This window comes from Dendropsophus ebraccatus, chromosome 5 (genome assembly GCF_027789765.1).
Source record: "Dendropsophus ebraccatus isolate aDenEbr1 chromosome 5, aDenEbr1.pat, whole genome shotgun sequence".
In the NCBI taxonomy this organism is placed as follows: Eukaryota; Metazoa; Chordata; class Amphibia; order Anura; family Hylidae; genus Dendropsophus; species Dendropsophus ebraccatus.
In genome coordinates this window covers 57,459,787-57,474,794 of record NC_091458.1, presented here as the reverse complement: position 1 = coordinate 57,474,794, position 15,008 = coordinate 57,459,787, and the positions used below count along the sequence as shown (strand labels likewise).

Genomic DNA, 15,008 nt, shown 5'->3' with positions numbered 1-15,008 from the left:
GCATTAACCATTTAGATTTTTGGTAATCACATTGAGTCATGGAGCGGCATTTACAGAAACCACAATGAAAACAGAGAATTTACTGTAGGATTATACAGTGAATTACTGGATAAAGATTAAAAATGGCAAAGCAAAGGCAATTTGTAAAGAGGTTTCTTTGTGAAGCTTCTGTCAAAGATCCCTCAGATCATAAAGAGGTGCCCCGAGAACTGCGAACCTACTCAATATTAGTCCTGTCTCCAAACCTAAGGCTCAATAGATTTGCATCATTATTGTAGCTAACACTAGTTGTCTATTACAGGGCTGTAAAGAATGCAGACAGGCAGTAGAATTAGATTTGGGTGGTTATTTTAACCACCCAACAACTTTCCATAGATCTTTTTGTGGCAGGTGTAAGGGTATATTTACACAAGGCGGAAGCTTCTGAGATTATAAAATAATTACCCAAGTCCAAATGAGGATGTTTTTGGTGGCACACACTTGGCTTTCTGAAATCCCTATTCAGATGGATGCTGGAAACACACATGCAGTTTTTGATGGCAGTTTCTGAGCCAAGCTAGAAGTGGATCCAGCAGGAAGGAGAAGTCTATCCTTTATGTTTTTTATTTGTGTTCCGTTTACATTATAAGATTACAAATACGAACACATTTTATACCTATTTTACTGTGTGTGAACATACTATAGCCTCAGTATATTTGCTGTTATTTTTTATTATGCATAACCATAACTAATAAAGACAAATATATATGTTTGGCGATCTGGAGCCACCCCATATGAAAATGCTGAATTCAACAAGCTGGATCAGATGTGTAGGGTGTCCAATCCATTGCTCTATAGGCTAAAATAGGCCATGGCGTTTGGACTGCCAGCCATTGCTGCCCCTACCACAACATTAAATATCCCTTGTCCAAAATAATAAGAGCAGAATCAATTGTCAATCACAAAGGCCTCTTTTACATCTCATACCCTCCATCATGTTTTACCGGGATTACATTGATTACCATGCCCCATGTTACATTCTGGCAGAAAGATCAAGATTCTGCTGCTGATCCAAAGGATTCACTCCTTTAGATGGAGCAATGCCGCTATTTGCAGCGTGTGAAGCTCCCATCATCCCCACTCACTATTTCATCTCTAGGGACAGGATGTTTTGGAAGATGAAAGGAACACTAATCTCAGTCCTCAATTACTTCCATACTTCTCCCTCTTTATGAGCAGAATCCCTTTAAGGAAAGGGAGGAGGGGGGTTTATGTTTCTCCATCCACTTGGATGGATTTCTTTTTATGCCATCTGTTTTAAACTAAAATATAATGTGATCAAACTATAACATTTTAAGCAAACTCAGCTGGGCAGAGTCCTACAAAGTGGAGGTGAGAGCAAGCTTACAATTACAGTAAATAGCGTTCAGATTTCTCATGGCAATTTATAGGTCCAACTTAACTTCAATACCTGGATGAACCACTCAGCAGATATTATTTTCAACGTCTTAATAATCCATTGTGGCAAGAGTTTTTGTGATCCCAATAAAAAGACAAGAATGCATTTCTTGCCTCTTGTGACCCTTTAGAGTTGTCTTTTTGATTCTTCCTTTCTTGTCCAGATGCAAACATTAAATTTATCAACAATGGCTAAGTTATTTCACTGCTGTTTATGAACGTCTGTATAGGTGCAGCATGACTGATTTCCCTACAAATATACTTCCCCGCTGTTGTATACATTGCTACGCATGATATCCTTCTCTAATGAGTCAATCATGATGAGGACTTGGGAAACGCGAGAGAAGAAAGGACAGCAAAAATCTTGGCAGTTTAAAATAGGGCCCCTTGTACTTTACATCCAGGAGATCCGCACTTTGGTACAGTATGTCTGATATTTCCGTAGGGAATGTTACCTTTATGCCACACACTGATCCTCCCTGCGTAAAACAATTAAATAAATGTATAGGACAAACAGATCTCCAGAATGTGCAAGAAGTTGTATTCTGTTCCTCAGTAACAAAGTGATGCTAAAATACTATATTAGAAATTATTCCACTGGGATTATCACTTTTTATTTTTGTCCCTTTTTTTTAGTACAAGCAGATTTCCCAGCAGCCTCTATAGCTACCCAGCACCAGGGATCACAAGATTGCCAGGCTGGGAAGCAGAAAGCAATATTGCTTCTTGCTGAGCTAGTATGCATGGAGCTTATTAAGTACAGTGTATACAGCGATTGGGAAAGCAGAGACAGTAATAAACCATCCTTGCCCTCTCTCTGGAGACACTGCTCTCCACTCTTGCAGCAGCACTATCTCTGGATGCTCTGGGATCTTCGCAGACAGTTAAAGGATTCCTGCTGTTTTCAGGTCCCTGAACCTCTAGTTAGTGGCTTCATTTTTCTACACTTCCTGGTTTAGGCTTTCCCATGATGCACTTTGTCTCCTGTGATGTCCAACTGACTCTGTAAAACTGTTAGATGGCTTACATCTTGCTCAGCCAATCAGAGCTGAGCAACCAGAGTCATCTGACAAAGGGAGATTGGCTTAACAGGGCTTAGACCAGCCTCCCCTTGATGATGTCATTGTCACAAAATGACTGCCACAGAAAAGCCTGGGGTCAACAGTCATTAGGTAAGAATGAGTTTACTTCACTTCCTAGTGGGGGAATGAGAGGGTAAAAGATAGGAAAGGGGGGCAAATAGGTGATTGAAGCATATTACAAAGTTAGATAAATGGAAAAATTTCTTAGACATTCATTTGATTCCTGTTAAAATGGCCAAGAGATGAAAAAAGAATCCTGGTCTGCCTTTTTAAAGACAACCTGTCACCAGGGCTCTGGTTATCAAACCAAGGGCATGCTACCGTAATGCTTGTAAATACCTTGTGGACATGTTAAAGGAAGTGACATCGGTCACCAAGAGTCATCTGCGCAGTGCTGTGGTGGTGACCAATCACCGTGCATTCGCAGATACCAGGCCCATTCTGTCTTGGTTTAGGTTCTTAGCTAGCGCTAACATCACATGCCAAGAAGTACTTTAATCAAGCCAGAATGGGTCCTCTAAGAAATCTAGGTGAATATTGGTAAGTGGCATATGGAGGTTTTATAATCATGTATTAGATTATTTTACCATGGGCACATCTACAAAGGTATTTACAGCAGCATACCTGTGGTTTAATAACCAAACACGCTGCCAATAGGTTTCATTTAATTCATTTTAATCCCAATGACAATTTCCAGTATGTTCTATTTTCAGACCATCTTCTTATGGAATACTATTCACTCTGAATCACTGAAATAACTGAATAGCCACAAAATTACCGTCTTCTGCATTCTGCAAAATTATAATATAAAAACCAGAGAATAAGAACCTCATGACTAAACATGTCATACACAGTTATTTCTGAGCTAACATTAAGACTCAATTATCTAATAGCCTTGAGTATCAGGGTTACAACTTGGTATACGGTAAGATTAACGACATACAAAGCAATGAGATGGTACAGGTGTTGGCAAATGTGAAAGATGGGCAGGAGGCAACCTGTGATGTCTTGGGTATAGAGTATATACTTGTCTCTGTTGGGTCCAGGCTATAACTTGAAAATGGGACTTATCACAGCCCACAAGGTCCAGCAGTGGAAATGCTTTTGAGATCTAATTATTTTGGGGGAAACAAACGTGCAAGCCTTTGTAGATGATATGACTTCCAATAAAAGTGGGAATAAAAAGAGGGCATAGATGTGTTCTGTATTGATGGAGGCTCTACATGTGCATTACCCTTATTCCTATGGCAGCTCTACCAACTTTGGTATGGAGACCTCCAGGCTAAAGAGGACCACCTAGAGTTCTTAAAGCTTCATTCATAATTTTTCATGCAGTCGCAATTGACTGAAAACTCATGGTTACATATTGGTAAAGTTTATTGAAGAAGAAGGGGGCCTGCACTACCAAAAATATGTCAAAAAAATGGGGTGCTTCCTACGACAAACCAGAAAACATGAACCACTTGAAGAGAACAGAGATATGTCACAAGCAGGAGCACACCAGCAAATATGGAAAAAATATACAAATATGTTTTGTTGATATAAATCAGACAATTACACAACACAAATTAGACTAGCAAAGGAAAAACAATTCCCTGCACATTAAAAACATTTAAAAATCCCAAAAAGAGGGAAAAAAAACCACGGTGGGACCCACACGGTATAGGGGACCCCCAGGCCAGCATACGGTCATCTGATATAGCTCCAACAACCCTCAAACAAATACAGGCTAGATACACACCATAAACAATAAGCAAAAGGTGTACAAATCAAAATCAACAGTGTACATGTGTAATATGAAGGTGACTGGGACATAAAAAATGAGCAATGAATCAAATGATAAACATCACCAAACACAGAGGGAGAGGAGCGACTCGTAGCGGCCTATGATACCCCTACGCGTTACGTTATTGGTAAAGTTTGGTTGGTGCTTTAAAACATTTTCACAATTGCCTCACTTCCTATATTGCTTGAAATAAGCCTTTCTGAAAAGACCTAAATCCACAGTGATGATAAGTAATAATAATCATTATAAAAATAATAATTTGTAACCAGATATTTCTGTCTAGAAAAAGTCAAGCGTTCAAATTGCTAAACCTGGTTTTAATTTTGGATACAATTACATTACAAAGAAACAGCATGCATGACATAACACCAGCGATGTTTGATGGTTGAATTGCAAATTTTGGCGCCGGTTCATTGTCAGCCGTTACATATATACAGAAACTCTATAATTAATATAAATCTCTACATTGTTTGTGTAGAGTTATCTATTAAACTGCTTAGTGTTCAGCACTCCAGGCACAAAATACTATCTGCTGATTCTTTCGCTTGATTGCCAAATGTTCATATGAATAAGGTGAACCCAGAAAAAGCAAAAATCATCCATAACTCCCCAGCACGCCAACTAACAACAGAAATCTTAGCATTTTAATGTCTTAAAAAAAGCACAAACTAGACCAACTAGCCTTTGAGCATGGTACATGTAGAGTAAGTGTTCTACATTCTTTATTGCATGTAGTTTTTCCTATGTTTGCAGTGTTATTAGGTTGTCGAAGAGTGAATTGAAGAAGAGGTGGGGGTAAAGTTTAAAGTAGACGTGTTGCTTAAGAGGTTTGAGGCAAAATGGAAAAGTAGGGATGGCTTTTTGAGGATGGGTGTGACTTTGCATGTTTAAATGATGAAGGAAAGATGCCAATGGTTAGCGATAGACTGAAGAGATAAGTTAGGGCAGAGAAAAACACTGTACTAGTGTTGGGAATTAGGAGGGATGGGACTGAGACATGTACACAGGTGGTGAGATGCAACCACTTGTTTCTGGCAAGTTGTGGAGTGGGGTCTCCATGGCACCGCTCACAGATGATCAACACCCTAAACTTTTTGTCAGGCCCCTCTAACCATTCCTAAACAATTTTTTCATATGAAAGCATGTATTAGCCTGCTGGTAAATTACATTGGGAAATACCATTGCCATTATGGGGTGTTCTTGGAATGCATCAATATTTAGGGACGGGGTACTAATGAACCTATCACTTGTGTTGAGCCAGCACTAAGATGCTCAAGTGCTTGACTCAAGTAACGACCCTTATTGAAATCAATAGAAGACTCAAGCACTTAACCAGGTGCCCCCTGCTCAGCAGAGCGGAGGGTGCCAGGTTAACATATTGTATTTTTTTTTTGTTCTAATTTTGTATATATCATTTAAACATCCCTTTAAAGGACGAAAAAATTCACAGAACAAAACAAAAAATGCAATAGGTTACAGCAGCAGGCAGGAAAATTAGGATTATTGCAGGTGTATGGTGAATTAAAAAATTATTGAAAGAAGGTAAATGGCTACCTTTACCCGAGTACCACAAGGTGCTTGGTCGAGCATTGTGCATGCTTGATCAACACTACCTATCACCTGTTCATCAATCATCACAGGATGGCACCGCAAGCTGGAAAAGAGTGTAGTCCCTGCAATGTTTTCTTATCCAGCTGTACACTGTAACCCATGGAAGCTTATGGAGTACCATAAAAGAAACTGAGTGCACCCACATAGTCTGAGATAGAGAGGAGATAGATAGATTTTAAAAACATGAGAGAGCTAAAAAGTAGCTGTCACTGTTTTTTAGATGGAATAAAGAACAAGTTTTTTTCTTGAATGCAATGGAGTGTTGGAGTTTTCTACCTTTATGGAATTGGAACCTGTTTTCTAGGTTGACACCGCTTGTATCCCCCCCCCCCCCATACTTTTTTGTTGCAGAGTGCTGCTATTAGATAGATAAATAGATAGATACTGTAGATAGATAGATAGATAGATAGATAGATAGATAGATAGATAGATAGATAGATAGAGCCAAAACAGGACTACAACCTGCAGCTTATAATAACAGCTGAACAGCTGCAGACTATCAGGGCATGTAAGTTGTAGTCCTGCAACAAACAGATCACTTATCTATCTTGAGCTACTGTAAGACTACAACCCCCAGCATGCCCTGACAGTTGGAGATCACTAGATAGATAGATAGATAGATGAATAATGTACTGTGACATCACCATAAACTATGAACAGGCCAATGCAACCAATTACTGGACTCAGAGATCATGACCTTCTTGCAAATGATATTTGAGGCCAGTGAATGGCTGTAATGGCCTATGTACAGCGTACAGTAACATCTGATGCAGAGGTAGAGTAAGAATTGATAAAAAAAAAAAAAATCACATCTATGAGAATGTTATACTATACCGCAGCTCTGTAGACAGAAAAACAAAAAGGTTGTAAGAGTCAAAAATGTCCAAAAGATTAAAATATAATGCTATTAAGCATTTTAAATACTCTTAACCAACCGTTCAGTCATGCACAGACACAAAAATAGCGTGATCATGCAGGAGGCCAGGCAGTTCAGAATATTCATGGGGAAGAAGGAGGAGAAAGAAGTGGTGAGGCCAGAGTGCGGCGCGAGCACCTCACCAGAACTCCTCTTTGACTCTTGATTACAGTTAGAAAATCGATATTGTACAGCACCTCCTGCACTGACAGAATAACCACAGGTAACCTGCTACCTGTAGTCCGGGGCCCTGAGCTTCTGGGGGGCCCATGGCCACCAAATCAGACTTTCAGTGGTGTATTGTTTCTCACTACAGTTCTGCCATGATTTGCAAAATATCGCTACACTTTACCTCAATTTTGCACAAATCAGGGCATCATGACATTATCTATCCTGTACTACCAGTGGGGTGGAGGGGCCCAGGCTTGGTGAACAGCCCTATGAGTTAATCCGCCCCTGCTTGGGTCGGGTCTGGGTGCTGACAGATTCCCTTAAAGTGATTGTACAAGGGACTGCACGGTTAACACTCTTTACTAAACAAGTGGAGCCCTAGAGGATTTCAGGGTATACCAAGAGAAATGATATAATTTCATATCCTATTGTGTTTAAGCATGGCAGCATTTCACATGGGCATATTACAGCTCCACAGAATTTGTACAAAGTAGTATACTGCCTTATGACTCAAGTTTCATTTTTTATTTAATTTAATGCATTATTACATACACCTCCCATTTAAGCCTTTTTTTTTCTAGGAAAAAAAATCAGTAATATCATGCTGTAGATTGGCAGCATGTGGCAGCACACAGTTTCTTTGGCCTCTGTATGTGGAGATTTACTGATTTCATTTACATAGCTTTGCCAAGTGCAAAACTAAAACTAAATTACTGTTAACTTCCTTATTGTAATGAATGGAGCCCATATATAATACAGTTACCCGAACAACCTGACTCCCTGGTTTGCAGTTGCATCTGTCCACATCCAATGTCAGATCAGGCAGGAAAGTATGCCTACTTCTAATGCTTAGATTCACAATTTTATTAATTTCTTGCATTTTCTTATCACCAAAAGGCCATTTGTTACTAATGTTACAGTACATCTGCCAGTTTACCCTTATAATATTTTTATCTGGGTAAATATGTAATATACGGTCACCAGGAGTATATCTGTAGAAGGGTGTAGGGGATGTGGTTGCACCCAGACCCGGGGGCCCATACAGTCTCTCTTCCCCATTTGAGGAGGCCAGTGCTATCAATAAAGCATAAGAGTCCTATTACACTGGCCGATGAAGGCCTGATCAATATTGTAAATGAGCGCCGATCTGCTAGATTAGCACTTGTTCACTGGAAAATTACACGGCCAGATTATCGTTAAGCAAGGGCTGCACGGACATTGTTAGCCCTTGCCCAAAACAGTTAATACTTTAACTGTCCACATTCCCAGTGTTCGGAGTCTGCACGCTGCAGCTTTAGAGCGGCCTGTCTAAGCTGATAGGCCGCTCAGCCAATCAGTGGCCGTGGCGGTCCCGGACAGGCCGCTCTGAAGCTTCAGCTCCTGATGCTGGGATATAGATCGCAGGAGAACATGTGAATGTGGACAGGTAAAATATTTATTGTTTGAGCAATCAGCTGTCGACCGTGCAGCTCCATTGTGTGTAGCAATGCGCGGTCAGTGGCTGATAATTTTAGGTTGGGGACCAAAGAAACGATGAGCCGATGAACATATTATCGGCTAATCATCTCTATTACACAGAGCGATAATCGGGGCCCATCAACTTAAAGTTACGCCTCTTTCACACTGATAAAAATGCCAAAAAGGACAATGAGAGCCATGATCTAGAAGCACATACGTGTTTGAGGATGTCATCGGCATTGGATGCATTGTTCTTTAGTTTCCCCTCCCTTCAAATTGGGACACAATTTATCTGACTCTCCTTGTTAAATTCTTATTACTGGTGAGTGAATATTTGCTGAGCATATGTTTCCAGGCAGTATTACAATGCTCTTAATGCTTGCCAAAATGTTGAAAGGGTCACCGGCACTGCTTTGGGAACTTAGTAATAAACAGACTTTTCTTTTTGATAAATCTTCTCTGTTTACAAGGCTTGCCTCCCACCCACGTATGTTTAGAGATGATTGTTAACTCTTTGCTGTTCTGTAAATCTACATATTCTCAGCATTTCACGGCCAACAGGATTATCTGTGCCAAGGATCCAAAAACTTAGTTACCATGTCCTGCTGTGGACCCATAATGCCATGTGGGTTGTTCCTCTTTATCCAACTTTAGTATTATCACTATAACTTACTATCATTCTGCATTCTCATTAACATGAAAGATCAGCATCAATATGCGCAATAATTCAGTGCACGGAAGATGGGTGTGTGAACAGGTGAAAAAAAGGTGCAATTTTTTTGCAAAAGCAGACAGCAAATAATGAGCGTTTATTACTCATAGTCAATTCCGTCCGCTATCCTATACAGTGAGTGTACTACCTGACAATTTTCCATTGTGCATTATTACGTTGAAAATACTTCAAAATTACGGCCGTACTTTGGTATAATTTTACCGTGAACATTGCCTTACAGCGATATAAACCAATAATCTCTGTAGAACCTAAGTGCATTAAAGACAACAGTTCCCTGAAGAGAGCAGAGAAAAATGCATTTTCTTTACTCTATATAGATCATTGACTTTGTACATTGTATCTGTCATGATCATTCCATCTGGGCAAGCTATTTTTGAGAGAAGTGATAAAACCCTCCCAGCTGCCACTAAATGACTATATAACAGCTCGGCATAAGCGATTTTTCTCTATTTAACCATTTACAATACTTAGAGTGCGTGTTCTCTTTGTTAGGTGGCTTCAGAGCGGTGCAGTAGTCTTGTATGTACTGGCCGAGCGGCACTCAATATACCTTTCAGCTGGGTTGTTTGCTTTTATGTGGTTTTTAGACTCACTCTGCTATTCCATGTAAATTCTTTGTGACTAAATGGTGGAAGAGATTTAATACAAACCAAAATCATATGCAACTTCCTCTCGCTTGTGAAGTCTGAATTACAATAAGCTGAGTTATAAGAAAAGTTTAGGCTGATGAAGTGGCTGGTTCTCAGACCTACTAACACACACACTAGTCTTAGCATCTACTGTATATAGCTTTCCTGGAATACTAAAAGAATCAAAAAGTACAGACAGATAATAAACTACATTCTTATAGGAGTCACCTCTGATGTGAATTACTTATCATAATACACAGACATATTTTGAGATGCTGAGTAAACCTTTGTGGATAAAGAAAATGAGCAGTCTGGTTTAGAAAACACTTTTCATATACCTTATGAGGACACCTGGATATAGGAAACAGGAGCACCTCATTGGTAACCTTCATTTATTATGGGTCACATGCTTTTTAACACTTTTCAGCCAGGTCTAATAAAGGGGATGTGGCCTTTGGTATAACGGGGCATGGGAGAATGGGGAAAGCATTTTAGGATGCCAAAGCTTACACAGCAGAAGATTCACATTAAGAACTGTAGAACAGGGAGTGATACCAGGCTACCTTAAAGTTTTTTAGAATTTAATAAGGCTCATTTATTGGAAACTACTAAATAACTTTTAGATTTTGGGGATTTTTCATTTACACTATAGTGGCACAGCAGGGAAATTGAACACTATCAGGTTCCTTCACACATTCCAGCTGATCATTGGGGCTAACAGCAGCCAGGTGGAAGAACTCATTGAAATATTTGTAACAGAACATCCACTGCAGTCTCCTGTACATGGCAGTTGACAACAGTCTGTATACTATCAGCAATTGCAGGTTCGCAATCGCAGATATAGTAGAACGCATTGTATACTATGGGCCAATGCACACGAATGTGTCACAGCAGGGAGGAAGGCATGTCTGATATTATGATTTGCGGCTACAAACAAGCATAAATCATGGCAAAAATCTGCTGGATTGACTAAAAGGTGTGCCCCTCTTAGTTAACCCTTGGGATGCATGGGTTTTATTTAAGACTAGCGCCTTTAAGACTGGGCGGTCTTGATAAATTCCTCCCATTGTGTACATAGCATGACTTTAGGCGGACCACAGAAAATATCTGTGTCTAGACAAGTAAACTCACTATATTTTGCTTTTCTTTACAGGTACACCATGAGTGGCCATCAAAAGAATTCCCAGATAAGGTTCTCTGTTCCATATCATGGCTCCAACTTACAACTTTTTGGCAGCACAAGAGCTGTGCAGTAGATATGTGAATGAACGCTACAACTAGTCATCTGGGATAATGATTCTGGAAGACCTAAACTAGAAAAGGATTTGTGACGTCTAACGTGTGTCCTGTTTCAGCTGGAAAAACCTCGGCTCGGCTGACCTTTTCACTCCACGAATGTAAAAGTCAAATGTGGACATAAAACCACTTGTAAAGAAACCCTGTGGAAGTTATTTATTCAGGAAAAGAAACATGAAACTAATCCAAATGGAGCCTTCCCTTCTATGTAAAGTCTACAAAAGTAAAAATGCCTTTTTTTCAGCATTGGGAGGATCTTATGGAAGGATCAGCAACCTGCAACTATTCATTTCTCATCCAGTTCTTGAAAGACCCGTGAGCTCTAGCATTGCATTTATGGATGGCTTTCCTGCATACATTATATATTATTAAAAAGGGTTGATCATATTCTAGGCCAAGCTTTAGCAGAAAACAGTCCCTGTAGATTCTCCAAAAAGAGTGGTACAAGAGAACCTCTCACCGATCCGGTTGGCAGCAGAGAAATGTAGAATCTGTATGGGAGTTAAAGTAATATTGTAATGTTTGAACTTCCTTGTATACTGTTATATACAAAGTAGAGTAAAGGAAACATTCCTTTTCATTTTTGTGAAATTGTGAAAGATAATATACGGTAATGTTTTGGGTTGATATAAGGCACCTTCTTGTTGGGTGTTTTATAGATAGTTCCCTGAGAGATTGAAGTAGGTGACTATAATGTCTTAGAAATGTAATAGCACAGCACATAAAGGACTGCCGGAAGAGTAAATCTGCAGGTGGCTGAACCAATAAAACCTTTAACAATGTCTATGCATGTGTCCTGAATGTTTGACTATATGGAAAGTGCTTGTGTTTGCTCGAGAAAGTAACAGAATGCTGTTTCTCTGTGCTTGGTATACATTGTGATAACAGTTCAAATACTAGGTTGAATTCTGTAAACAACAAAAATTATAGAGTCAAGTATCATTGCTTTTCAATGGTGATATCCTTGAGGCTGTGTTCCCACTTTGTGATAATATGGGCAGAAGGAGGCTGTCTTGGTAAATCACCATTATACTGGCCATCTATGTTCCAAGACGGCCACCTTCCCCAATGTTTTTGCTGCATCTTAGGGTTTGTTCACACCAGCAACACAATGTGGTTTTTGACACAGAAACCATGAAGATTTGCTTTCCCAAGTGGCATTAATAGTGAATGTTAAAAAACAAACAAATAAACACATAAGGGGGAATGCGGGCATAATAGTGGACCATTTATTTCTATGGCTCTATACACACACCCATACGTATTGCAGGCTTGTGTTGGGGCTGGGATGCATGCCTTAAAAACCACTGGCAAGCCATTATATGGCCTGTATTTTCGTTACAAATCCCCTATACTGAATGAATGGGACTGTGCTAATATGGATGGCTATGGGTGCACATCTGTAGTGCAGTCCGTAGCTTTGGGGCTGCTTCTTCAAACAATGCAACAGAGGTGTGAATGTGGTCTAAGGCTGCCAGTGTGGCAGCCTCAGAGATCTATACCAGCAAGTCCCACCCACTTAGTACACTATTTTTGTGCAACCCCATCTAGGCAAAGTGCAGACTTTAATTCTTTAATGCTTTTTTTCCCTACATGAAATCAATGGGAGCTTTAACAAACCACATAAAAAACTATGTTGATTTTTAGGTGTTTTTTCAGGTAGAGTTTTTGCCTGTGTGAGCATTCCCTTAGAGGGAACTTTTCACCTTACAAAATGTCATGAAATCTACAGGCAGCATGTTATAAAGCAGGAATTGGTAAACAGATTGATACTGTACATAGGTTTGTTGCTAAGTGGATGGTTCTACTCAGGCAGCTTTATTTGTGAAAAATAAAATAAAGATTATACAGTAAAATAGATATAAAGCACAGCCTTACTTAAATCTAGTAATGCACTAATTCTTAGCCAAGTATGAGTGAAATAGAAAAGAAGGAGGTCCTACTTAGTGACTGACAGCTCTTACTACAAGCACACATATACACTCAGATAGATGTTGGTCCCTGGGTAGGACTGCCCACTTGATTACTTAGTCCAGCGTTCTCAGAGATTTACATAGGTAAATGACATCTTATCCTGAAATGTTTCCCACAACACTATGAATCAGTGTGCTCAGCTCCTGCTGCTCTATAACATGCTGCCTGCAAATCGGACTACATGTACAACGTTACAGGTTCCCTTTAAGCTGGAGCCTGTCAAATGCTGTTATCAAAGGGTCTACAAGAGTTTTTTTTTTTTATAAAAGAAATCAAAAATTGGGTCTGAAAAATCATTAAATGGGGTTTCAGTTGAATACTCCTTTTTACCTTTCTCGCTGCCCCGCCACTGCTTTTCTCACAGAACCCTTGCTGCTTTGCACTCTAGGGTTGAGTTGGAATCGCCCACTCAGCTAACAGTGGCCATAGCAGTGTATCACCTCAGTTACAGAAGTTTTTTTTTTTTTTTTTTTTCTATTTAACGGGACACTGACATTTTTTTTTTCTAATTACTAATTTAGTGTATGTTAACACTGAGTAAAATCGGCGGAATCCAACGTGAAGAGTGAACATACCCTTACTCCCCATATTCTTCTTGAAGCTAAGTTCCCACAATGTCTGTTTTTGGCCATTCTATGGCCACATTTTTGGATGTCCATCATCTTGGTGCCAAAGGGCATATTATGCAAATTATGGCCATTGAGGGAACATAGCCTTCATGGCATAAATGTTGTGCAAATACATCTCTACAACAAGGACTGAAGTACCACAGGGACATTAACAATATATCATTATCCTCTATATCAGGATAATACAAGCATAAGGCCAGGGCTCCGCTGCAACTTTTTGTAGAAATACAAGATTGATTTTAACTGTGACAGCTGTGGTCCACAAGACACTGTGTAGTCTAAACTGTTAAAATGCTTTATACAGTATATGATTTCCATTTCATTCCCAATCCCTTACAGCGATAAGATGAAAATACACATTATAAGGCGACTATGTAGAAATGGATTTGCCATGCTATAGCTGGAATACCACTGACTTCTGCCTTTTGCTAATTATGAGCCCTATAGAAGTTCATAAGATTAAATGAAACCTTATGACATACTGCTGTATATAACCTAAAGAATGGATTGTTTGTTTTAAAAAACATAAAAGGAACAACCTATAGACTGACCTGATGTCCTCAGATAGGACATAATAAAATGTTTCTTCATTCTTGTGGCCTTACTAAAAGTACCGTATTTTACAGTGTATAAGATGACTGGGCGTATAAGATGACCACTGATTTTTTTTTTTTTCCCCAAATTTTTTTTATTGTGATCAAGAGATATTAGAATAACATCTTCCAGAAAAGTAGTAATAACAATTAGGACACGCAGGTCCTAGCCCCAATTACATAGTCATTAAGATGTCTCATGACCACTGATTTTTAAGAAGATTTTCAGGGGTTTGTCTTAAACGCCGGAAAACCCTGCTAACCCTAGCAGGGTTTACCAGCTACAGCCATCTGGAGCCCTGCTGAAGTCAGGTAGGGGTTAACTGAAGCAGGAGGCAGGAACCCCCCCATCGCCTGACTCCCCCATAAAAAAAAAAAACAATCCAAGTCACTTGTCACCCATTCCTGGAAGCTCCTCTCTCCCAGCAGCCGCACTTCTTCTGTGATGTTCCCGGTGCAGGCAGCGTTATGCAGAGACACTGCCTGCGCCGGAAGTCCCCGAAGCCTCTGCCATTTTCCCGAAGCTCTCAGAGCAGCTGAGTGTCTCCACACTTCTCAGATGAGATGCTCGGCTGCTGTGAGAGCTTCGGGAGAATGGCAGAGGCTTTGGGGACTTCCGGCACAGGCAGTGTCTCTGCATCTTGCTGCCTGCGCCAGGAAATCACAGGAGACATGCAGCTGCCAGGAACGGGT

At 39.9% G+C, this 15,008-nt stretch overlaps 1 protein-coding gene across 1 annotated transcript in view; it reads left to right on the top strand.

The window, feature by feature from the left end:
- The window catches only part of LOC138792623 (twist-related protein 2-like), a 37,248-nt gene extending 22,474 nt beyond the window's left edge, over positions 1-14,774 (top strand). The window contains exon 2 of the mRNA XM_069970261.1: positions 10,977-14,774. The gene's annotated coding sequence lies outside the window, so the exon portion shown is untranslated. The remainder of the gene's footprint in view (positions 1-10,976) is intronic.
- The last annotated feature ends 234 nt before the right edge of the window (positions 14,775-15,008 follow it).